The 25,544-nt window shown below is 41.2% G+C and overlaps 1 long non-coding RNA gene across 1 annotated transcript; it reads left to right on the forward strand.

The window, feature by feature from the left end:
* Positions 1-276: 276 nt before the first annotated feature.
* Positions 277-23,532, forward strand: Gm13264. The gene is made up of 4 exons (XR_374005.3): positions 277-362; positions 12,006-12,069; positions 12,318-12,469; positions 21,825-23,532. It is a non-coding gene; the product is annotated as a predicted gene 13264 (long non-coding RNA).
* Positions 23,533-25,544: the final 2,012 nt, after the last annotated feature.

Consider the following 25,544-nt stretch of genomic DNA (forward strand, 5'->3'; position numbering starts at 1 on the left):
TGAGTGATAAGTGTCCCCCAAATCTCACAGTGAAAGGTGCTTTACGTGTACATATATTGAAGTTCTCATGTTTACCTAAGTCATTTAGAGAGCATCAATCAGTGGGGATGCTTTGCTTATAAGACGCCACTGTAGAGGGCTGTTCTGATGCTAATATCCTGTTCCCCAATTGGTTCTTGATCTGTCAGTAAAGAAAGCCATGGGCCAATTGCTGCGCTGAAGGCATAGTCGGGACTTCCAGGTCCCTGGAGAAAAAGGCAGATGCAAAGGAGAGAAAGTTCTTTTTGCATGCTTTGGAGGAGAAGAAGCCAGCAGCCCTGTGAGGTCTCAGGAGGAGCTGGGGACTGTGGCCACTACTACAGGTGGGTGACCAGGCATGTTTGGCACTAGCCACTGAAGTTTAGGACAGGTGGAAGAGACCGAGATACGAATTTGGTAAGGGCATGCTTTCTTAGGCGGGAGATAGTAGTGCCTAGCAATTGTGCCAAGAAGGCAAGGTGTAAAGGAAAAACTCTGTGTGTGCGCGCGCGTCTTTTATCCGAGAAATCAGGTGAAGCCAGGAGGGGGCTGGCAGTGCAGTCACCTCCTGGAGCAAAGGCGAGTAGAGCATAAAATTACACACAACATACCACTGCAATTTCTACCCTTTATTTTATATTCCTTAAAAGAATGTGTAACCTGTGTCCTACATTTGAAAGCTCCTTCCCAGATGTCACATGTCACTTCACACATTTAATTGAACAAAGTGAATCACACGGCTTCATCTGGCCTCAAAGGAATCAGTCATGGGAAATTTATATGCTGAATTATGTCCCTCCATGAATCTCCATAAGCTCTATGAATCCTTGAACCTTTACAGTGTTCCGTCTTTGTCTCCCGTCTCCGTCTCTCGTCTCTCCCCTCTCCCGTCTCTCCCCTCTCCCCTCTCCCCTCTCCCCTCTCCCCTCTCGCTTTCTCTCCATCTCCTGCTCTGTGTGAGAGTGTGTGCGTGTGTGCACATGTGCATGTACCTTTATCTCCTTTCCTGTGAGATAAAGCATCGAGCAGTGAGAAGGCAGGTAGACAATCACAAGCCGAGAAGGCCTTACGACAAATTAACCTTGTTGGTATTTCATCTTCACTGTTTTTCTCCAGGACAGTGAGAAATAAAATTCTGTTATCGAAAGCATGTTTTCTGGCAGCCCGAAACAGACCAAGACAAGCTCTAGTGAGTCTCCCCATCATGATGCCTATTTTGCAATACAAGCAATTCATACTGCATTGTATATATTCACTAGATTTCCATGATGTTATACTGAGGCTTAATGATCGATCAAATTAAACGAACCTGGTAAATGCACACAGAAGTCAGATGTAAATAGATGCTTCATTCAAAGCTCTTCCCAGACACAATGAACAGTATTTACTCAGCATTATTTTCGTACATTTCACTTCAGGATAAATATTCCTGGCTGCAGCTTTCAGCCAGATTCACCTAGAAAGTACAAATGCCGCCAAGCAAATGGCATTACTTCCTCCCGCTCAGCACGGGAATGAACACGGCCCAGAGTCCGACCTGAGGGTGATTGCTGCAATGCGGATGTTCGCGTTACATTTCCATCCACAGAGCTGACTGTTTAGCAAACAGGATTTGATCACCATAAAAGGTCCAAAATGAAGAGACTGCCTTTTCAAACCATCAGCCCAGGCACAGGAAGCATGAAGGAAGTGTGAATGTGTGAGTGTTGTATGCTTTTCCTCGGTGAACGTACCACACAGTCTCCACCCACGGCTTTGCCCTCCACACTGTCTAGGATTGCCAACAGCTTCGTGTGGAGAACCCTTCTCGTGGATACCAACATCTTGTCCTGAGGTCTGTGTTTCTCCTTTCCAGTCATTGGAAGGTTTAGTCCTCTGGGTGTCCGTAAGTCCGTCTCTAGCTCCCTTCAGGTAACAGCATTTCTAAAGGATAAGTCCTTGGTGGGCGGCCTCGGTGACCTGGAAAATCTCCCCCTTCTTTTGTAGTGTTCAGGATACTGGTGGGCAGAAGTGATGGCTCCATCAGCAAGGCATTTGCCTCATAAAGAAGAAGGCCTTTGTTTAATCCCCAGAAGGAAATCTTTAAAAAAAAAAAAAAAAGAATCTGGGCTTAGTGATATACACTTGTAATCCCAGTGCTGAGACGGGAGAGATAAGGAGATCTCTCTGGCTCACCAGTGAACCACCCCAGCCTACCTGGAAAGCTCCAGGCCAGTGAGTGCAAAAGAATAAAAAATAAATACAAATAAAAAGGTGGCCCATAGCTGGGGTACAACATCTGAAGCTATCATTTGCCTTACACATGTGCCCACACTGAAGGATAATGATAAAAGTGCTATAGATTGGCTTCCAGAAGATGCACAACTCCAAGAAGTGTGTCTGCACCAAGTTTGAAGTCGATGAACTTGAAGACATGTAGCTGAGAAGTGATCCTCTTCTCAGCTCATGAGTGGAGGGCCACACACTCCCGAGGGTTTCCACTGTGCTCTCCTATGCCGCACCAAATCATGTTCAGTAATAAGTCTCACATCTATCCCCAAGGAGAGAGACTGTTGGCATGCAGCCTCCTTAGACTGAGAAAGGGTAGGGCAAGGGCACAGTCATGGGCAGCCAGGGAAACTCCAATAGAGTCTTTGTAGCTGTGTCCCCTGTGTTCTGTATTCCTCTTTTTGATGAAGCATCCTTGAAACTATAATGAGGGTTTCTCACTATCTTCGAAGGTAAGGAAAAATGACATTTTTTTCCAATTGCCACACCTGTGCACTAACCAATGGTCTGCAGGCACCAAAGACACTAAGGTTGCTCTCATCTCATTTTCAGTGTGGTTTTGACCCTACCTTCTAATCATGGGCTTTTCTAGAGGATTATGGGGAGAAAAAAATATCAGGGATAGCTGGCCCACCATAATTTAGGGACAAAAATAACACACACCACATAAATATTCATTAAAACTTAGAATTTCACAATGCAGAACCCAGTTGGCTATTACCCTCCCTCCAGGTCAGCCTGCTCCAATCTCTCTCTAGATTGCTCTGCAACTTTGTTTTGCCAAATAAACTTCTACTTAAAGTGTTTGTGTCTCTTGGCTGAAGTCTTTTCCCGAAGAAGACAAGTACCAAGAAGAAACCTTTATTAGGTAATGTACTTAAGAGAGATTGTCCAGAATATCAGTGGTTCTCTGTTCCCATCCCTTCAAGAACAGGATGTCCTACACGGTTAGCCAAGGGGGTCCAAGTTCCCTCAGGGGCATAAAAGAAAGAGCAGGGGACCTTTTGGCTTTCACCAGAATGGTACCCTGATGGCTTTCCTCAGCCTTGAGCCCAAGGTTTCAACTATCCCTATTGCATCCCCATGGGTATAAAAGTCACTTTGCTTAATTTATTGTGTGAATGTGCTGTCTCCCTGCACCTGTACCTGTGGTAGAAATGGCAGCCTGGATGAAGCCTGATGGACTAGATGCTGCCCACTAGATCTACTTCAAAACTGACGCAGTTACCACTGAGACTTCACTGGTAAGCTGGTCTAGGCATAGACGTGTTCAACAGGGTGGCAACTTAGACCACAACTAATAGGAGGTAGCTCCAGGGCTCACAACCAGGCAGTTGGTGTCTCTGATCACTTCCTTAACCACAGTACCATGGCAACCTGCTACATTTTGTAAAGAAGAAAAACAGAGAGGAAAGGAAAAGACAATGAAACTTAAAGCCAGAGAGTTAACCTGCAATCCAGGTTTCAGCCTTTAAAGACCTTGTAGGAGAAACTGATCACCACTTAAGTAATCAATGACACTACATGTATCTGGCACCTACTTCTGTAAAACACAAACTAAACACCTTGTACAGTAATGCTTTACAGATTGTGGGCTACTCAAAAACCAGACACCTACATGATAGCATCAGTTAAATGTATTTGGGTTCTTGTACTGTTTTATTAAGAGGAAAATGGTAAAACTAAAAGAACAACAATAACAAAAATCTCCACCAACACTTAGTCACTTGATACTTGGCCACTGAATCCAGTAACAGTTGCATAATGTTTAACATCATGGATTCAGCTTATTTTAATGAGAACACAGCATCCTGAGCCTCATTCCTCGGGGCATTAAATATATTGCTTGTGTAAAGTGCTACATCTCAAGCCCAAGAGACTCTAGGCAAAATGAAAATTTTAAACAAATACAGTTGTTTGCATAATGTCTTCATGCAGTGTTTTTGTTAAAGGGGTTCAGCCTCTTTTTTTATTATTATTATTTTACTTGTGTCTCACTACACAGCTCTGGCGTGCTCGGAATTTGATACATATAGATCAAACTGGCCACAAATTCACAGAGATCCTTCTATCTGCCTCTTTCCCAAGTCTTGGAATTAAAGGCATGTGTCACCATGCCCAGCTACAAGTTCAGCTTCTTAAGCTTTTCAAGGGTGAAAAGATAGATTATATCACAGGCCCAGCTGTGACTATCTTACCTCTAGTTTTGTGTCTCATTCATATTCCTCAATTATGCAACCATGACAGGCTTTTCCACAACCTTTGGGATCCAGAGGTGGGTAATTTTAATATCATGGCCTGGAGTCTACTCATGGCTTTAGACCTTAATTTGAAGTCATTTCCCTATTTAGTTATTAGTCAGGAAAAAAAATGTAATGCAACCATGAATGAAATTTCAAGTTTTCTAGTAATTATATTAACTAAAGCCACCCATTAAGGTCATAGAAGATTACTTAAAAATACATGCATACTACACACACACACAAACACACACACATATATATACATATATATTTATATATGTATGTATATATATACATATATATTTATATATGTATGTATGTATATATATTTATTTATGTATGTATGTGTGTATATATATATATATATATATATATATTGGTGTGGGGAGTATGCTAGCATATAGTATAAATGGACTTACATTACAGGAATAATAATACTCCACCAAAGAGCTATAAACTATCTAACTAAAACTCTAGTCAAAGGAAGTTTCCCTTCAAGCTGTTGCTCAGAGGGCTGTAAGAGACTCCTCAAACAATATAGACTACCACCATTGCCCTTGGTTGCCTACCAGCACTTGAAGGTAAGACCTTATGGTTGAAGACACCAGGGAATCAGAAACAGGAGTTGAAGATTCAAGATGGAACTGACCTGGAAGTCACCCCTAAAGACTAGCTCTCTGGAGATTAGAGTTGGAAGGTGCTGTGCAGGCCACCAAGGGAGAAAAGCAATCCACGGTCCTATCTAGATGTAAAGCTCACAGACTACAGCAATGGCAGATGCAGCAAATATCCCCAGTGGTGCCATGGTCCTCTTATATCTTGGGAGTGACTGATAACTGTCCCATTTAACTTAAGGCCCATTCAATTGCTGGGAATTCATGCCTGGCACAGTAAACTTAGCCGACTATCTGTGGTTAGTAAGATTGTGGATCACAGAAGAAAACCCTCTACTGCCACATTCCTAAATTTTTTTTTCTGCTTCATAAACACTGATCCTTATATCCATAGATAAGTGTAGCCCTCACTCATTACCAAAGAAGTTTCCTTTTGCAGCATATGGAGACTACTATGGAAATACCCAACTGGTCAAATGGAGAGATAAGACCCTGGGGGCCAGATACAAAAAGGTCAGGACAGGCCTAAGTAACAATTACACCAACCAATGAGTTTACTGGGGTAAGTTATATCAGTATGGTTGAGGACTAAGTAACAGTTACACCAACCAATACGTTTACTGGGGTAACTTACATCAATATGGTTGAGTGTTACTCACAGGACCAGGGACAACTCAGAAGCAGCTGCATAAACAAGAAGCCCACCCCTGGATAGATAATGACTCACAAAATTTAGAGCTCTGGACCCCTCAGCAAGTCTTGCACATCTGCATGGGCCCAAGAATCTCCTCTCATCAGCTCCTCTCCCTAATCTTGTCATGTGCAGTTTTGCTACAAATGCAGTATTTGTGCCAGGAGCCTCCCTACTCCTTCCTAAAGGGAATGTTAGAGTCAGAGGAAATCTCCATCTAACACCTCTGCATTTACACGCTATCTATTAGGACCAGTGTGCTTTTGAGTTCTCCTTTCAGTACCAGAATCCTCATTATAAGAAAGAGCTTCCTTAATCTCCAGAGAATTGATAAAGGCCAGTCTTTTGTATGCTTTCTTTGACAGATAGAAACAATAGCCCATTCCTCTTGTTCAAAAAGGATTGTCTTGCTGCTGAAAAACAGAGTCTCGATCCTTCAATCTACAGAGTATGTGCCATGCTCCATATAACTTCCTCCATTGCTGCACTTGGAGGATTTTATTATTTTTAATAGATTTCACTTCTGGTCACTATGATAACTCATTCTCCTGAAATTTCTATTTCTCAGTCTTTTCTAGAAAGCAGGCCACACCAACTGAATAGCTTATCTTTTTTGGTGACTCCGAGAAATTCGTGAAATTTATCTTCTGTTCATAGTCACACAAAGGCTTTCTTGCCCCTTGTTCAGTTGTTTAGAAGCTGTACCAGTGACTACATCCAGAACACCAGGAGTCTCCTCGTGGAGCTCTATCTGGAAAGGTTTAGTCCAAAGTAAAATCTGACTGTCACATGGCATTAGGAACTGAGTCATCTTATCCAAGGAATGTAAGCAGTCCCAGGAAAGAAGTTCATCTATTCCGGTTCTGTGACGATTGTTCCTCACGTAGCTTAGGTTGCCATAGCGAAAGGTGGGTAGCTTAAACAACAGTAATTACAGTCTTGCAGTTCTATAGGCTGGAAGGCCAAGTTCAAGTTGCTGGCTGACTCAGTTTCAGGTCTGTAGATACCAGTTTCTGGCTTTGTCCTCATAGGAAGGAGCTCTCTTTTCAACGCTATAGTTCTATCAAGCAAATGCTCCACCCTCTGACCTACTCTAACCTTAGCTATCTTCTTAAAGGCTGCGTCACAGCAGGGATTCGGCTTCCAGATATGAATATTGAATTTGGGTGAAATACAATTCAATCATAGCAGCTTCAACTCAAGCAGACCAAGATCAGTCCTACCAAGCAAATTGTTACTTTCAAAATCCCCATACAAGCAAACAACAACAACAACAACAACAAACAAAATCAAAGAATAATCCCAAAGAAGATAATGATTCTTAAATTATATCTTACATTGGATGAAATTATGCGTTTGGCTTGGTCCTTTATCATGCTGCTTGAAATTCACTATGCTATTTTCTTAAACTTCAATCATTGCTAATATTAAATCACGTCCTTCAAAACCTAACAAAGGCAAATAGGTGGAAAGTTTCTCAAACATAAGCGATAAGATTGTCAAGAATTCCAGATACAGTTTCCTTCCTTTCCATTTATTCTTAAAATGTTTCCAGAAGCAGCTGTGGCCAAGCTAGGCTCTATACTAGCCTTCTTCACTGAATCTTTAGAAATTCTCACTTACAAGTTGGGGGTGGAGCTCAACTGTATCAAGTCCTAGGTTCTATCCCTAGTACTAAGCAAAACCCAGGCATGGTATTGCATGCCTATAATCCTCAAACTAGGCAGATGAAGGCAGAAAGTGATTACATTTAGTGTGAAATCCATTGACAAAATTATCCCAATGTCAATTCAAAGAAGAGAAGGAAGCTTCAGAGGTAAGGATGGGCCAGGAAAGTAAAACAAATTGTCTTAGAAAGTGTACTATGCTGTGTAGAGACCCCATGACCAAGGCAACTCTCACAAAGGAAAACATTCCATTGCTATCTTGCTTACAGTTTCAGAAGTTAATCTAATATTAGCATGGCGGGGAGCATTGCAGCATTCTGGCAGACATGGTGCTGGAGAAGTAGCTGAGAGTTCTACTTCCTTTCCCGAAGGCAAAGAAAGAGAGTCCGAGCTTGGCATGGATTTGTTTGTTTGTTTGTTTGTTGTTTTTTGTTTTGTTTTGTTTTGTTTTTCCGGCTGTCCTGGAACTAACCCACTTTGTAGACCAGGCTGGCCTCAAACTCAGAAATCCACCTGCCTCTGCCTCCTGAGTGCTGGGATCAAAGGCGTGTGCCACCACACCCAGCTTGGCATGGGTTTTTAAAATCTCAAAGCCACCATCAGGGACACAAGTCCTCCAAGTTCTCACCTCCTAATCCTCTTAATCCTTTCAAATAGTGCTACTTTCTAGTGACTGAACATTTAAATATAGGAGCCTATGAGGGCCATTCTTACTCAAATTAAGCCAAGCGTGGGCTTGGACATCCTGAGGTAAGAGGCACAGAGATGCCAGGCAGAGGAAGTTCATCTGAATGAAGTCTGCAGCTCTGAACAAGGCATGCTGGGGTTGCTAATTTGGACCCATTCGATTACATGGTTCTGGGAACATAAAGGGGGTAAAAAGACTCATTACTCACAGAAATGCAAATTGTTTAGTAGTTAATAATGAACTGACTAATGAGGCTTCCTTTGATGAAAGAATGCTTTATAATTATATAACTGAAAACAAAAGTGTTGCATGGTAACAATGGAACCAGCTAGGCAATTGCCCTTCTTTAACAGGCTGACAAAGTTGTTTTCTGATTACTAGATTTTGTTTTTGAAGAATAAAATGCGTAATACTTATTACACTATAGAAGGAATTCCTAACTCCCCATCCAAACACTGGCTTTGTGCAAATCCACACACATACACACACTATAATTACTTAATAAGCTATCAAATGATCTGTTCCTGAAGGAGAAATATTTATAATGTGAACACTTGGGATGATATAGCCTATGAAAAAATGGTACCTTTAATGCTTTAAGAGCAAAACAAAAACAGAAGGAAACAAAACAAAAACAAAAATATTCTTGCTTTTATAATTAATGCCTTTGATTAATCAGTAATGGGCTACTACATTAGCCTATACACAGGGGGGCCAGAATACAAAAAGCAATGATGTAAAAACTACTAGTGCAATGCTAATGAAGCAAATCAGAATATGTCACTCCTGAATATGCCACCCTTAAATTTGCCACCCGTAAATATGTCACTCCTGAATATGCCACTTCTAAATGTGCCACTTGGGCCTGCCACTTACTTATTTTGAGCTCAAGGCAATTGAGAAAGATCAGAGTCACACTCATTTTCTGCCCAAAAGCAAAGAGTACATCTGGAATTGTAAAGATGTTTCCCTCTCTCTTAACAAGAAGAGAAGAAAGATTCTCAACCATGGGGGTGAGGGTAGCAATGCTTACTACTGAAGATTTGAGTCTGCCAAAAATAAAGAACTAACAAACTTCCCACCATGCTAGCAGTTGTAATTGAAATTGTAAGCAAGGCAACAATTAAATGCTTTCCTTTATAAGAGTTGCTTTGGTCATGGTGTCCCTTCACAGCATAGAACACTGACTAAGACAATCTGTTTTACTCTTCCTGGCATATCATTTCCTTTGGTGCGCCCTTCTCTTCTTTAATCTTTAATATTTAATCTATTAATTAAATATGTACTAATTATATAATTATACAATTAATTATGCACATATATGTGCAAATATATGTACTCCTATAAGTTTGCTATTCTTAGAAACTAAAACTCTATGACTTTTGTCGAATTCCTTCTCTACAGTTTACTGGTTGTTTACAGAGGAGATACATAAGCTCTCAAGCCTAATGACTTGTTGGAATCTTTGCTTCTTCCCAGCACAGTTCTCATGTATACTGAGGATATTTTCTGTAGCTTCTCTGTTTTGTTTTTCAATTTACAAGATGCACATACAGAGCACTAAAGGACAAGGAGGAACTCTTTGTCCTCACAAGGTAACATTATCAGCCTAAGATCAGTGTTTGTGGTAAGGCACTGACACCTCCCTTAAGATGTGCTCTCGGAGTCAGGTAAGGGTTAGAACAAGAATGGGGCACTAGAAGAGCTACTGTCTTAAATAAAAACGGCAAGCATCTTATTTGTAGTCATTAAGTTTGGCCTGGGCAGATTAACTTGTGACATGTAGTACAAGTTAAAATCTGAGTTACCTATTAGAGGTATTTTCATTAATTAATCAATTAACTAACTTAGTTTACATCCCCATTGGAGCTTCTCCTCCAAGTCCGTCCCTTTACCCTCCCTTCCCTCTGTGCCCTCTTTCTTTTGATCCTCAGAGAAGGGAAGACCTCCCATAGATATCAACCTGCCTTGGCATACCAAGGACTAGGACTGGGTGCATGCATCTTTCTCTATAGAAGCTAGACAAGTCTGTTCAGTTAGGGCAGAGATCCAAAGGCCCATAACAGAGTCAGAGACAGTTCCAACTCCTGCTGTTAGAGGTCCTACATGAGGACCAAAATGTACATCTGTTACATATGGCTAGGGGGACTAGGTCCATCCCATGCATGCTCTCTGGCTGGTGATTCAGTCTCTGTGAGCCCCTCTGTGGCCAAGTTAGTTGATTCTGTAGGTTTTCCTGTGGTGTCCTTGACCTCTCTGGGTCTTTAAATCCTTCCTCCCCAACAGGATGCCCCAAGCTTCACCTAATGTTTGGCAATGGATCTCTGCATCTGTTCATCAGTGGCTCTCATCAGAAGGAAGCCTCTCTGGGGACTGTTATGCTAGACTCCTGTCTGCAAGTACAGTAGGGTATTCGTAATAATGTCAAGGGTAGTCTCTCTCTCTCTCATGGGACTCAAGCTAAGTCAGTCATTAGCTAGCCATTCCCTCATTTTCTGCTACCTCTTTATCCCTGTGCCTCTTATAGGCAGGTTGGTGTCCCCATCCCTCCATTGGAAGTCTTGACTGGCTACAGGAGGTGATCACTTCGTGTCCCATATCCCCTACTGGTAGGAGTCTTAGCTAGGGTCACCCTCACAGCTTGCTGGGTGTTTCCATTGTCTTAGATTTCTAGCTTATCTCAGAGATATCCCCCTCATCTACCTGATTCCAGTTCTCTTCCCCACCATGCTCCCCCACACTTCATCCCTCCTGCCCCCTCCCTAACCCTTCTGCCACCCATTTCCTTCCATGCATTCACCCAGATTTCTATTTTTTCCCCTTCTCAGTGAGATTCAAGCATCTGCCCTTGGTCCCTACTTGTTACTCAGATGCTTTGGTCTGTGGCTTGCAGTATGTCACAGCTCATGCTGGTGAGGACGTAGAGCAAGGGGAACACTCCTCCATTGCTGGTGGGAGTACAAACTTGTACAACCACCTAGGAAATCAACTTGGTGGTTTCTCAGAAAATTGGAAATAGTTCTACCTCAAACACTTAGCTATACCATTTCTGGGCATATACCCAAAAGTTATTCCACTACACCACAAGGACACTTGCTCAACTATGTTCCTAACAGCTTTATTTATAATAGCCAGAAACTGGAAATAACCTAGATGTCCCTCAGTTGAAGAATAAGAAAAAGAAAATGTGCATGGGCCTTTTGAGCCTAGACTTCTGACTCTCATACTTCTCTCTAATGTTAGGAGACTTAGAGATGCATGAGGGGGGAGAAAAAAAAAGAGGTTTGTTGCAAGGCTTTGTTTCCCAGGCAACTGTTCTCAATTCAAGATTGCACATAGCAGAGTCCCCAGAGGCAGTATCCCCAACCCACCTTCCCTGCAGTTGAGGAAGCTATAGATTCCAAGAACCCGGAAGTCTAGCTTTAACTGGAGAACGAAAGGGGTTGCAGCAGCTCAGAGGCAAGAACTGGTACTTAATTCAAAAGAGGAAAATACCTGCGAGGAAGCAGCTAATTTTGAAAATAGTCTTGTAGGCAGAGAAAAGGCACAAATTGGCCAATATGTTGATGGGAAGATGGTTGAAAAGACATCCGTTTAATCAATTGTTGTGCTTTTAAAGTAGTTGAATATTGTAGCTGATAAAGAAACAAGGAAAACTAACTTTCCCAGAGACATAAAATAAACCCTTAATGCCTCCTTGAAACTCCATTGCAGCCAGAGTGATGTGGCCAAACAAGTGCCCTGTGTCAAAATATTTCTAGATCCTAACATCAGCACATCACCCTTAATACTATCTCTTGCTTCGTCTTTTATTAGATCTGACCACTGCAATGGCTGAACTTCAAGAGCATCCCTCCAGAAAGCCATCTCCTCCCCAAAGGTAGTTAATTAGCTGCAAGAACTAAGTTAAAGCCGGGAGGGGAGCGGGAAAGCACAAGGACATCCCACAAGCTGTCCAGGCGATACAGGTTATACAGATAACAAATTAACAAATACAGGTTCGTTAACATTTAGAAGTATTCTCAGAATGTTAACTGTCATCTAAGAAATACGTTTGCAGTTCAACAGAGCTAAAGTAAACGTATAAAAAGAATACATTTTCTAACTATGAAAAATCCATTGTTTTAGGAGGAGTGCTGTGAGACTGATACCCAGGAGGGTAGGCAGCAAGGTGGTAGCAGGAGAAGATGAAAGAAGCCTGAGTTCTGAGTATTAGATGGAAGAACTAAAATGAATTAGAGCTGGGGAAGATGGGAGACTGCCCCAGTGGATGATACTAGGTAAGAGACCAGAATGCTGAATCTGCATAGGCAAAGCCATATGTGGATTCCTCAAGAACCTAAAAACCAGCTCCCTAAAATTAATTTGAGAGTATATATATATATATATATATATATATATATATATATATCCTAGTATAATGAAGAATTTAATAAATTACTGCTCACTGACTGACTGTTATGGTTCAAAAATGAAAGTTTCTCACAGACTCAAGTGTCTATTAGACATTAGACCCCCTAGTTGGTGGGGCTGTTTGGAAACATTGTGGAATCTTTAGGAATAAAAGCTTCGAAAAAAATAACAGACCATGAGGGGAAGGGAGGGGAGGGGTCCTGAGAGTTACAGCTTTCAGCCCAGGCATTCTGCTTCCTCATCTGCTGAAATGTAAATGAGCCTTTCTGCAAGCAACCAACGAATCAAGATGGACTGGGCTTCTAGAGCCTCTATTCTTTCACTGACATAACAGACTGTAGCCCATGAAACCATGAGCCAAAATAAATCCTTTCCCTTTAGGTGGTTGTCTATGTCTGAGATTTTGTCACTCTAGGGGGAAAAGTAGCTAATATAGTTACAATGAAGCTGGGATAGTCTAAAGAGAGTTGGGACATCAGGTTCAGGAAGCCAGCGTTTTCTCCCTTTATGATCCCTTCCAAGTCTGAAACTCAGGGAGATGTGAATCTTTGCATGGCTAGGATCCTACAGAAATCCTACTACCCTCAAGTTGCTAGGTTTTTTATAATATTGCAATATGATCAAGTCCAACTTTTTCTCAATATGCTCCCAAACACATATCTTAACAAGTAAAACAGATCCACCCAGAATGATCCACTACTAAGTAAGAACATATCTGCAAGCTAAGCACACTGCCCACAAGAGCTGTCTCCTAAACCCATACAGCATATTGCTGCAGTTTCATGCTAATAAGCATGGCAAAGCAGGGAGCTTTTGTAATTTTCTAGTTCCTGTTTTCCATAACAACATCTGTTGACCTAAACCTGGCAATTCAGCACAACATGTAGGTGCCAGAAACTGCAAAGGTAGATGGGAACAGACACGGCAGAGGTGGGTGTTGCTCAGGGACAGGGGCAGTATACAGGAAGAAAAGTGTTCTTTGTTCTAGTTTCAAGTTATTTGTAAAGATTTAAAGAAAAAAGAAACAAATTACCAAACCCATTATATTTTAGGCGCAGCAGGGCCTACCCTGTGGTGTGTCTGAGAGCTGGCTAAAATCAGTGCAACTGCGCACTTAACTGGTGTGGGCTCTGCCTGAGGACCAACCAAGTGATTAATTCCTTGGCTTGGAGCTACATGCTCAATGCTGTGACTATTTCCAGCCATGAACTCTTAGCAAGCTTTATCCTCTTTTCTTGCTCTTCCAAGCAACACTGAGAGATCTTTACAGTTTTTTTGTGTGTGTGTTTTTTTGCATTTTAAAGCAGACTTGAAAGTGAGGAAAACCCAGTCCTCCCATGCTAATTAATGCACCCAGGTTTTCCTTTTCAGACACCAAACAGTTCCTGGATGTTTCCAGAAGCTGAAGCTGAAGCTATCACTGACTTTGACGGTATTCATAGACAGGAGATTTTTGAAGTACATTTATTCTCTGATGATTTGTGAACAAACCTATACATGGTGTTTGGCTTAGTCATGTTTTTGTTTGACTGCACTTATATATCCCATTTCCTTGTGCCTGAGTAGAGCCTTTCATATCAACTAAGTAAAGTGATAGCTAGATCTTAAAACAAAAATCAGGATGAAAACACTGTTTGGTGCTAAGATATATTTTATTACACTTGATGTAATATTCACTAAGACAAGAGAGCAAATATAAAAATATTATATTTCACTAAATGAATAGGCTTCTCAGTGCATTGGTTTAGATGGCTTTTATAAACCCACTGTAGCCAAAACTAATGACTACCTCTGACCCACTGGATCTACTGATCCACTGTCTAATTATGGTGCACTTTCTCCTCTTTGGAGCAGAAGACAGCAGTAGTCAAGTCATTAGCAAGAAACGCGGGGACAGCATATTCTCTACTCTGGGTGACGAAGCTGAACCTCACGGAGTGATGGATGAGGGAAGATATTTTCTCCCAGGTTCAATGAGAGTACTATTGAGAGACTTTGTCTCAAAATAATAATGTGAAGAGCAATTAAGGACCATTGTGGACCTCTAGCTCTCTCTCTCTCTCTCTCTCTCTCTCTCTCTCTCTCTCTCACCTACAAGGTCCCATTCAGATAGTGAGTGATGACCTCTGATTTCTCTTTCAGTACTGGTTCCAAACACAGGGCCTTGAGGAGCCGGCCAAGCAAATACTTCCCCACTGAGTTATAACCTTATGCTTTAACCCTGACTTCTGTCCCACATGGTGACAGGTTGGGCTCTGCCATAGCCAGTGTCATATCTGAAACATGCAGCTTTGGCATGTTGTTGAACATGAAACATTTGCCAAGCAAAATAAAATTCTCTACTCTTGCATCTGGGAGATCTCTTGGTGTTTTAGAAGGTGATTCTGAAGCCATTTTCTCTTCCTTTTCCCCACTGACCACTAATAAGAAATTAAATTCTTTGTACTTTTTACAAATAAAAATTAAGAGCTCCTTTGACTAACCCTGCAGGAAAAACTAATTAGGCAAACTAATCTTCAGGACAGTAGCAACTGCTGCAGCATATTGGTCAGGCTCCTTCATATTCCCCTGGCTTTGTCTCTCTGAGCATCCGTTCCTGGGTCTGCCCTCGGATTCTGGACTGTTCCCAACAAGGGAAGAAGCCGCCAGAATTCCTGTTCTTCCTGTTAACACGCTTAGGTTAGTGATCCTAAGAGGGAGTCAGAGTGCCTGTATCATATATTAATTTTACTCAGTCCACACGGTTGAGCTTCCGTCTCAGCATCTCTATCTAACAATCAAACACTGGCTCGCTGATGAGGATCAATGCTCCCTGGGAAATGGTCTAACTCTGCTTTCTGAGGAAGACCATCAGGACTCTCCACAGCCTGCTTACCGTGACCTTTTCCAGACTATGGCAGAACAGAGGCGGTCACACCTCGTGAACCCATTTTATCCCAAACAATACCACTTAGAACGGTTTATCAGAGGGAAGACAGTCTGAAGCCATGAGGACTCTTCATCTTGGTTGCCTATTGTGGGTAGATAATTTTGTGTTCATGTAAAATCTCTAATTCGATAGATGGTTCCACATTTGTGTAGAAATGTGTTTGGTCTGTCATGTGTCTTACAAGCCTGCTAAACTCATGTATTCATTGTCCTTTATTACTTGAAGAAAGTCTCCCTGTGCTTCTCCTTCTATTTCTTTTCTAACTTCAATTTTGGTTTGTTTCATGTCTGTTCATAGTTGCCTTCAAATTCCTTGTGATGTTAGCTATAAGAGTCTCATTGGATATTTCTAACATCGTTCTTTTGTTGTTGCTGCTTTTGAGATTGCGGTCTCATGAAGCCCAGGCAGCCCTTGACCTCTTTATGTCTCATGTCTTTATGACACATAAAGAATCCTTCTGCCTCTACGACTGCAGGCAGGACTGTAGACTGCCATGCCTTGTTTATCTAGTGCTGGGGTTGGACCCAGGGCTTTGGGAATGCTAAGCAAGCATCTAAAAACTTAGTTACATGCCCAGCCCACCTATGTCCTTTTAATATTGGTGTCTAGTGGTCATCTGTTTCCAATTGAGTTGACATTTTCCTGGATCCTGACATAAGAAGTGATTTTCTCTTATACTGTGAACATTTGAAGCATTATAGTATGAGACCCTGTATGCTACTGTATCTTCTGTTTTATCTGTCACCCTCTAACACTCTGTCAGGAGCTTAAGGGAAACACGGCATTCTTACACTCTACTCACAGACACATTGGAGAATATGTTAGTTGGCTTTCTGCTCAGCAGGTAGAATGTCTGGTGTAGGAAGAGCACCTTGACTGAAGGAGCACATGGAGAAGAAGGTCCTTCACCTCACAGCAGACAGCGGAGGGGCCCAGGACCAGGCATAGCCATCAAAGGTGCCCCAGGTGACTCACTTCCCCTAAGAGGCTCCACCTCCTAACCTGTGCAAGGCTCCCTAAAACAAATGAGAGTGCTGCAACAGAGGTGGCCATAAAGATTTTTTTCAGAGACTAGGGTAGTTTGATTGAAATGTTTTCATGATCTAAGTTGATAAAACATGAGGAAATTGTGGAGATTCGGGATCCTAAAACGTGACTCACTAGTTAGATATCGCTCTCAGCTAAGGGATGGTCAACTGTGGATAGGCCCAGAAAAAAAAAAAAAAAACTGAAAAATATGAAAACATTTGAAGGTGAAAATGGGATTTTTTTTTACAACTAGATATGAAAAGTAAGGCAAATGATAAAGGGTGGTGCTTGTTCTATTTTAAAGAAATCAATGTAGTTTATTTCAATTATAAACAATGAACAAAACATTTATATAGCTATATACAGGAAACTGTTTATGATCTCTTTTTGATAGTTAGAAAGGCAATATTCAAAGCTTTGCTTGAAAATGGTATAATGTAGTTTTAAATAATTTCTATTTCTAATATTTTAAACATTCCTCCGGAGGCTTCTCTGCCCTCAGATCATTTTTACTACATAGTTCACTAAGAATTTTCTACAAAAGAGGAAATAGAGTAAGTAAATTTAGAAGGCCTCAGAATGTTTCATTTGGAACATGAAGTTGTTCTTGTTTAAAATCTGTGTTAGACTGTCCCGGGTTGTTTGTTTGTTTAACCGTGAAATGGGTTTAGAGTTGAGTTAAGCCGCAGCTACTGTAAGTTTCTTTCTTTTATACAAAGCAGCACTGATTCAGTAGCCCACGTTTCCCCAATTCCCTTCTTTGGATGTAAATCACAGCTTATATTTTTAAAAGACACATAGCTCCTCTACCCAGACAGTATGTAAACAGCTATTGATGAAGATGAAAACCTAATCTCTTCTTGTTATAGTTGAGTTATAAAGAAAATATCAATTTAACAACAATGGAGCTTGAAATGGCGACGTATGCAGTAACCTTAGTGCTTAGAGGCTCAAGCAGAGGGATCTGGAGTTCAAAGTCATCCTTAGCCACAGAGCAAGTACAGCCTGGGCTACAGAGCCAGCCTGGGCTACAGGGAACTCGTTTCTAAAATCCCAGGAGGAAAAAAGATTAATTCAAGGGCAACTAGTCTAAAATCATCAATGTAAAACTGTAGACTGAGTTAATAGTCACACACACATACACACACATACACTTACTTATACACAGTCTATAAGACACTATACGTTTAAGAACACAGAAAAGTTAAAATTGAAAGAATAAAAAAAGAATGTTCTATACAAGTAGAAATCATCAATTAATAACCATAAAAGATCAGGATTGGCTCACTTATACTAGACCTGACAGACTTTAGGTTTAGAAAGAAAGAAAGAAAGAAAGAAAGAAAGAAAGAGAGAGAGAGAGGGAGGGAGGGAGGGAGGGAGGGAGGGAGGGAGGGAGGGAGGGAGGGAGGAAGGAAGGAAGGAAGAAAAAGGAAGGAAGGAAGGAGGGAAGGAAGAAGAAGAAGAAGAAAAAGAAGAAGAAGAAGAAGAAGAAGAAGAAGAAGAAGAAGAAGAAGAAGAAGAAGAAGAAGAAGAAGAAGAAGAAGAAGAAGAAGAAGGGAGGAAGAAAGGAAGGAAGAAAGGAAGGAAGGAAGGAAGGAAGGAAGGAAGGAAGGAAGGAAGGAAGGAAGAGAGAGAGAGAGAGAGAGAGAGAGAAAGAAAGAAAGAAAGAAAGGAAGGAAGGAAGGAAGGAAGGAAGGAAGGAAGGAAGGAAGGAAGAAAAAAAGAACAACAAAAACCCCAAAGTCACAAATACGCACTTGCAAACAATCATTGGATCAAATATGAACTCAGACATTTTAAAATTACTTTAACAAACAAAAATGAAAATGCACATTACCAAATCATATAGAACAAAGGAAACTTTTAAAAATGGAAGTTGAAATCAATAACTATATAAAGAATGCTAACAATTCCTATGCCCTCACATTTTCACACCATTTGCATTTACCTGATTGTGCTCCACTGTATTTAACCAAGGCTGTCTGCATGGGTGTGGGTGGGAGCTATTTACTTGCCTAAGGGCAACTTCCCAGTGTCTACCATTGAGGAGTATAATTCCCCTCCTACTAGCAACCTTCACCATCACTACCTTTAGCCCTCCAGGGTAAGGTAGGACTTTGGAGCCCTTCTCCCCTCCATGATGGAATGTCAATGGTTACATTTTTATGCAGGTAACCACAGCTGCTATAAGTTCTTGTACACAATAGCCATTTCATATCCTGAAGGCCGTTCTCCAGTGCATCTCCTTCCTCTCATACAGCTCTTACATTCCTTCTTTCCTTCTGCCTTCTCTTCTGCAACGTTCCCTGAGCCCTGAAGTGGTGATCTTGTCATTTTATTGAGGGCTGAGTTCTCAGCAGTCATTTACCCTAGGATCTCTGCAGTAACTAGTGATTACCTCAAGAAGACATTTCTCTGAACGATGCACTACTCTATGGGTATAATATAAATATTTTGAAGACAGTTGGACATACTATCATATAGAAATCCAACAGTAGTTGGTTTCCCTATCCAGCCTATGGCCTTCCAAACCATACGCTTTGACTAGGTTTACAGTAGCAGGAGTGAATTCCTTCTGTAGAGCTGGCCTAAAATACAATTAAAAAAAAAAAGCAGTGGCTATCCCCATAATAGCTATGCCCACTATTACCAGTGCGCACGTCTACCTGGTTTTTACTGATATTGTAGCTGTGAGGAGTAAGACTGGTGATAACGATTTCCTCTCAGTAGCCAACTTGCATATTGCTTTCTGACACTGTGAAAGCTAACCAGTAGGGAGCAAGTGCCTCAATTCCAGCTCAGGTCAGGGTTCAACGAAGTGGGAAAGGGGATGAAGAAGAACATAATTATACATATACATATATATATACATATATATGTATATGTGTATTTATGTAATATATTATCTAATGATATTGTGAAAAAAAATCAAAAAATCTTAAATAATCTAACTTATCTTAAGGAAGGATAAACAGTAGGAAAAAAAGGTAAGCTCTCAGATAACAGGAAAAAAAGGAAGTGATAAAGATTAGAGCTATTGAACCAAATCTTGAATTTAAACACAGAAAATATAGCAAAGAGAGGCTGGGGTTTGTTTTGTTTTGTTTTGTTTTGTTTTGTTTGTTTTTGAAAAAACCCATAGATTAACAAACACTTGGCTAGATAAAAAGAGAGAGGATATATTCAAGTAAAGAAAGTCAGAAATTAAAAAGAAAATATGACAAGAGATGACTCAGAAATAAAGATTACAAAGGATCATTATGATGCCAACAAATAGAGTAATCAGGAAAAAATGAGTAGGTTCCTGGAAATGCAAAAATTATTAAAACTAGTTAGACCAATAATAAGTAGGCAAAGAGAAAGCCAGGACCAGATTGCTTTCCAAATGAATTCTGTGTAGCATTAAAAGAATCAGAACTAATTCATTTTAAGCACTTCTAAGAAATAAGACAAAAACCTTCCAAAATTCATTCTATGAGACTGTAGCTCTGTGATACCAAAGCTAAAGATATCACAAGAAAACCACAAACTAATATTCCCAAAATGCAAACCTCCTCCATAAAATAGCAGCAAGCCAAGTTCAGTAGAATATTGGAAGATCTGTGTACTATGACAACGTAGGGTTTACTCCTGGAAAATAAAAATGTCCCAAACCTTTCTCAGGCAACAGGATAGAACATAATTTTTTTTGGTCATTAGCATTATTTTTTTATTAGTTATTTTCCTCATTTACATTTCCAATGCTATCCCAAAAGTCCCTCATACCCTCCCCCCCACAACTCCCCTACCCACCCACTCCCACTTTTTGGCCCTGGCGTTCCCCTATACTAGGACAAATAAAGTTTGCAAGTCCAATGGGCCTCTCTTTCCAGTGATGGCCGACTAGGCCATCTTTTGATACATATGCAGCTAGAGTCAAGAGCTTCGGGATACTGGTTAGTTCATAATGTTGTTCCACCTATAGGGTTGCAGATCCCTTTAGCTCCTTGGGTACTTTTTCTAGCTCCTCCATTGGGGGCCCAGTGATCCATCCAATAGTGACTGTGAGCATCCACTTATGTGTTTGCTAGGCCCTGGCGTAGTCTCACAAGAGACAGCTATATCAAGGTCCTTTCAGCAAAATCTTGCTAGTGTATGCAATGGTGTCAGCGTTTGGAGGCTGATTATGGGATGGATCCCTGGATATGGCAATCTCTAGATGGTCCATGCTTTTGTCTCAGCTCTACACTTTGTCTCTGTAACTCCTTCCATGAGCGTTTTGTTCCCAATTCTAAGAAGGCGCAGTGTCCACACTTTGGTCTTCGTTCTTCTTGAGTTTCATGTGTTTTGCAAATTGTAACTTATATCTTGGGTATTTTAAATGAAAGAAAAAATAACACTAACATTTCAGTAAATCTACAGAAAACTTTGATAAAGCTCAATCGCCTTTCATGATTAACTCTTAACAAGGGGCTGGCGAGATGGCTCAGCAGATAAGAGCGTTGACTGCTCTTCCCAAGGTCCTGAGTTCAAATCCCAGCAACCACATGGTGGCTCACAACCATCCATAATGAGATCTGACTCCCTCTTCTGGTGTGTCTGAAGATAGCTACAGTGTACTTACATATAATAATAAATCTTTAAATAAATCTTTAAATAAATAAATAAAACTCTTAACAACATAGGCAGAGAAGGCTCTTAACTCCATATAGACTGTGTGGAATAACACAGAGATAACATTATAGTCAACACAAAACCCCTCAGAATACACACATTCCCATTCTAACCATTTTTCTTCCACATAATACCAGAAGGCCTGGCAAGAACAACTAAACAAGAAAAATAAATAAACAAATAAATTTAAAACACCCAATTCAGAGAAAAAGGTACAACTGTTTCTGATGACAGAATCATGCACATAGAAAATTCTAGAGATTCAGCCAAGAAACTTAGAACTACTACATTTAGTAAGTTATAGTAAAAAAAATATATATATATCATGCAAAATAGTTTCATCTCTCCACATAAATAATAAAATACTGAAAGGGAACATTTTAAAATGCAATTCCAGTATCAACAAAGACTAGGAAAAACTTAACCAGAAAGGTAGAAGACTCATAGACTTGAATATTGTAAAATGTTGATAAAGGAAATCACAGAAGACAGATATATCATGCCATTAAAGATTAGAATAATTAATATTGTTTAGATGTCCGTGCTATCCTCAAAGTCCTACAAATTTAATACAATTTCTAACAAAATTACCAATTATATGTTTACAGACAAAAAGAGATTGACTCTAAAATTCTAAAATATGGACCTACAGAAGACCCCAAATAGACAAAGAAGTCTTGCTCAAGAAGAACTAACTAGGGGCTGTGAATGTAGGTCATTTGTTACTGTTTGCCTAGCATGCTCAAAGCCCAGTACCTCATAAAGCAGGTATGTGGCTAGTGGCACCAGTCTGTCATCCCCAGCACCCTGGAGGAAGAGCCACGGGAAGTTCAAGCTCAACTGTCACTGCAAAGCTACCTTCAGGGTAGCTTGAGATACACGAGACCAAGAAGCGCCACACTTCCTAATTTTAACGTACATTACAAAAACATTACAAAGCTACATTGTCAACAACAGTATGTCACCGGCATAAAAATGGGCACATACAACAGTGGAAGAGCATAAAAAGCACAGAAATAAATTCCTATGGCTCTCGTCAGCTGATCTTCAACAAAGATGCCATACGGTGAAGGAAGCAGTCTGTCACCTGGAGGTTTATCAGTTGGCGTTCTTGAGGCAAACTCTCCCTGGTCAGAGTAAGAGGAGAAAAGCAGACTCCTTGTGATGTACACTAACATACACATGAACGCAGGAGCCCCTCTTCATACTACACATGAACACAGGAACCCCACAAGACACAAAACTCGAAGAAGGGCCAGATGACTGTGACAGATCTCCCACTTCATGGGGCAAGGGAAGCAATTTTAGGAGAGTAAATGATTTCTGGTGAAAATGAATAAAAAAAGAACAAAACAAAACAAAAATTAGAAAACAGAACATAGCCTGGGACCAAGCTCTTCAGAGGTGCAAACCGCGCTGGGGGCACAATGGAGCAACACTCAAGAAGCACTCCAGTGACAGCCTTTCAGGAGACCAATGGTGCATCTCTCCAGGAGGATGTGCCAACCACCCACCCATCCCCGATCTCTTTTGTACTGATTTATCTTCCCTGATAACGCAGTTTCGAGGAGAGAATTGACCATTCTCCACATCTCTTGGGATATCTCCATTTAGAAAATAAGGGGACATGGAAGTCAGAGCCGGAGATAAATGATCTCGCACGTGTTAACTTGGGTGAGTCTTGCAAAGATTCTGGGGTACAGACAAACATACAATTCCAATTCAGCTGAGGTTAAGCGGCATAGCCAAGGTTACCCCATGAACATCAGCTTGAGCCTGGTTGATTCCAAAATCACTTGATTTCCCATTCTAAAGTATCAAATAGCGTGTTTTCGAGTTGTGTGATTTGTGGGGCTCTGCGTTCATGTATCTTGATTTCTGTCCTCTCCCCATGGCTTCATAAACGTGTATATTGAGTTTTCTCACCATTGATATAATAAGAGTAAATGGCTTCATAATGAGAGTGTTAAACTATTATTGTGTTTTTGCGCTTTGCCTTAAGGCTATGTGCGGATGGCCCTAGTAACACAAGGCAGGAATCTTGAATTAATTTCTGCTGCCCTCTTGTGTCAGAGACTAGCAACGACGCCCTAGGAGGAAACGGGTACCTTGGCTTCGGTCTAATTTCTTTCCTTTTATTCATGGAGGGATCATGCCACTCTGAGAGAAGAAGTCTGAATTCTAAAATTTGATCTGTTCCAGAGAATCTTGGCTCACACGAAACACTCAGTAAAAGAGAAAAGAATGTGACTGTTTCCTTAAAACCAACCATTTCAGTATGTAATGGAATAAAATTAAATCAATACAACGCAATGCAATAAGCCTTCTTTGTCTCCTGCCTTCCATACAAACTGCCTCAAATCGGTTTCCAGTCCTAAGTAATGGCTTTTATTGAGTTACTGACAACTCCCTAAGGAAACCTGAGGAAATACTGGGCTCTGATAGGCTCTTATAGGGAATACTGGGCACTGATAGAGCTGATAGAGAATAGTGAGCTCTGATAGGGAGCACTGGGCTCTGATGGAGAGCACTGGGCTCTGATAGGGAGCACTGGGCTCTGATGGGAAGCACTGGGCTCTGATGGGGAGCACTGGGCTCTGATGGGGAGCACTGGGCTCTGATAGGGAGCACTGGGCTCTGATGGGGAGCACTGGGCTCTGATGGGGAGCACTGGGCTCTGATGGGAGCACTGGGCTCTGATGGGGAGCACTGGGCTCTGATGGGGAGCACCGGGCTCTGATGGGGAGCACCGGGCTCTGATGGGGAGAACTGGGCTCTGATGGGGAGAACTGGGCTCTGATGGGGAGCACTGGGCTCTGATGGGGAGAACTGGGCTCTGATGGGGAGAACTGGGCTCTGATGGGGAGCACTGGGCTCTGATGGGGAGCACTGGGCTCTGATGGGGAGCACTGGACTCTGATGGGGAGAACTTGGCTCTGAAAGGGAGAACTGGGTTCTGATGGGCTCTTATTTTTATCAGAGTGACAGTCTCTGTATCAGAAATGCAGGTGGATCTACCAATTTCTCCTTGGTCTGTCTCTGATAGGCCTTCACATTAGTTATATTGCTTTTTATTTATAATATTATTTATGGTGTTTATCATTCAGCACTTCAAAAGTACCTTCATCTTGAAGAGAAACTTGGATGAGTGACTTTTCTTTAAAACATTAAAGTCACCAATTTTAGGTGAGGGAGAGGTGTCTCAGTGACTAGGGTATATATGGCTCTTACACCGGACCCAAGTTTGATTTCCAGTACTCACGTGGTTCACAGCCACCTGTAACTTCGGCTTTGGTCAGCTCTGCAGACGCCTGCACTCACGTGCACACAGCTGCACACGTACAAATTTAAAAATAATTAATCCTTTAAAACTTCCCACTTTTAGCCTCCTGAGAAACAGGTGTTACATACACATCATATTTACTTTAAAAATTAATTTTTTTATATTTAAAAAGGATGCATTGATACATTAGATTATTGGGGGCTTCTTTGTTGTTATTGTTACTGTTGCTGCTGTTGAATGGTGGTTTTCTTTTGAGAAAAATCACACACACACACACACACACACACACACACACACACACACGCACGCACGCGCGGCTGTCCCAAATCAAATGCCAAATTACTTTTGTTTTTCCATTTCCCTTACTGTCTCTAAATGCCTCACCCAATTACTGCTAACACAGCTCTGCAGGTTGCTCCACCTGAAAAGCTTAGATCCAGCTCTATTACTTAAAGTGTGCACAGCAGAAGAATACCATGAAACAGAAAATGTCTATAAGCTGCGTGTGTCACCAAGGTGTCATTGTCTCTCTAAAGAAAAGAGTGCTTCCAGCAGGGAGATGAACGGACATATTCACCCTAGCCTGGTTCAACTGTTCTTTCTCCCTCTTGGTCGGAAAGATTGGTAACTTTCTTCAAATGGCAGGACTTTCAAAGAATGCAATCAATTTTGGAGTTAAGTCCTTGGTTAAACTGTATCATCTAATATGGTAGCCCTTCACCACATACAGTTGCCTAATTTTAAACTGATCAAAATTAAACTAAACTCTGGAGTCGGTCATGCCTATAACCCTAGCACTCAGGAATCTGGAGCTACTTGTTTTGGGCCCAACCTGAGCAACATAGTGAGTTCCAGGCTAGCCTGAACTACAAAGTGAGGTCTTATCACAACAAACAAACAAACTTCAGCTTCGCAGTGGCTTACAGCATATTTCAAGTGCTCAATAGCCACCTGTGGCATTGGGCTATAATCTTGGCTAACACAGCTATGGAACGCTGATGATGCAGCTCAGCCTAAAATGCACGAGGCCCTCAACTAGGTAAAT

Source organism: Mus musculus, chromosome 2, assembly GCF_000001635.26.
Source record: "Mus musculus strain C57BL/6J chromosome 2, GRCm38.p6 C57BL/6J".
Classification (NCBI taxonomy): Eukaryota; Metazoa; Chordata; class Mammalia; order Rodentia; family Muridae; genus Mus; species Mus musculus.